Raw genomic sequence first — 1,880 nt, 5'->3', positions numbered from 1 at the left:
AGACAGGTCTGGCTGCTGGTTCTTTGTTGAGTATGAATTTGGTTGCAAACCTGGGTTTGCTCTTGAGTATGGTGTGAGCTGGTCCTCAGGTAAGCCAGTTTATTTCCAGTTCGATGAAGACTTATGGAATACAACCCAGTGTCTTCAATCAGAACTACAGCAGACTTTCATGCTGTCGAACAAAGCTGTTTGTGAAAATTTACTTTCTCCAATCCAGCTAAGGTTAGTCATGAATAACATGTTCCTTTGGCTCCAGTTGGGTTTAGTCAAGACAACCATTAGCTGGATTAGGGCACTTGGGTTTCACAAATGCTTTGCCATACAGTAGGATGAGTGACACACATCAAACACCCTGCAGGGTTTACAGAGCTGGTTGTGTAAATTGTCTGGACTGTTGTCAATGGGAAGCAATGGGCTTAGCTTGCATGTAACAGCAGCTTCATGGTTCACAGATTACAGCCTAGAGTTGGAATCCTGGTACCCCTTTATTCCAGAGTACCACCACTGCAATCAGGCAGCAGTATCCAATGCAACACTACCATTAACGTAAATTATGTTGCGTGAGCATAAACAACTTCTATTGCAACGCCAATAGCGTTTGCTGGTGCAACAGGTTGTTTGGGGAAAGCTGTTGCACCAAAATTGCTACTGGTGCTTATTTGTGCTGGCACAATGTAATGGACACTAGCAGTAATGTCACATTGGATACTGCCCAGAGCCATTTCACATATGACGTTGTTTATACCTGGGTGTAGGATCAAAAACACGTACAGCACCATGTGTGAAAAAATCACAGTAGTGTCTGTTTTGCTGCATGTCAAATGGGTACAGCACACATGATGAGGCAGATCTATTCATAATATTTTCCCCATTCACCCATGACACCTGGATAGGGAAAATGTTGCAGAGTGTCTCTCAGTGGGACTGAATTCCTGAAGAGTGTTCACACATTACACCTGTACCGTGTACTCATGGAGCGGGAGGGAGGCCCCACTGGCCCCACCCCTGACATCTACACATACCCTGCCTTTGACATCCATATCCCCAGTGGACTATTGAAAGGAGAGCCATGGCCACACATGCATGAACTCCATATATATATATATGTATATATAAGATCATGGCATCTGGCCCCATCACTTCCTGGCATATAGAAGGGGAAGAAATGGAAGCAGTGACAGATTTTATTTTCTTGGGCTCCAAGATCACCGCAGATGGTGACTGTAGCCATGAAATTAAAGGACGCTTGCTCACTGGGAGGAAAGCTATGACAAACCTAGACAACATAGTAAGAAGCAGAGACATCACCTTGCCGACAAAAATTCATATAATCAAAGCTATGGTTTTTCCAGTAACAACGTATGGCTGTGAGAGCTGGACTATAAGGAAGGCTGAGCACCGAAGAATTGATGCTTTCAAACAGTGGTGCTGGAGAAGACTCTTACGAGTCCCCTGGACTGCAAGGAGGTCAAATCAGTCCATCCTAAAGGAAATCAACCCTGACTGCTCATTGGAAGGACAGATACTGAAGCTGAAGCTCAAATATTTTGGCCACCTAATGCGAAGAGAAAAGCCACTGGAAAAGACCCTGATGCTGGGAAAGATTGAAGGCAAAAGGAGAAGGGGACAGCAAAGGATGAGATGGCTAGATAGCATCACCGATGCAATGAATATGAACTTGAGCACGCTCCGGGAGAGAGCGGAGGACAGGAAGGCCTGGCGTGCTCTGGTCCATGGGGTCACGAAGAGTCGGAAACGACTTAACGACTGAACAACAACAACATTCTTTATTTTAAGACTAATGTATAGAAATAGATAAATCTCTAAGTAGTTTAAATACCTATATAATACAGCATCAAAACAATGTAAAATAAAATAAT

The sequence above is a fragment of the Heloderma suspectum genome, chromosome 11 (assembly GCF_057233095.1).
Source record: "Heloderma suspectum isolate Gila_16-S chromosome 11, 16-S_ref, whole genome shotgun sequence".
NCBI classification, from domain to species: domain Eukaryota; kingdom Metazoa; phylum Chordata; class Lepidosauria; order Squamata; family Helodermatidae; genus Heloderma; species Heloderma suspectum.
Note: the sequence above shows the minus strand (reverse complement) of the source record.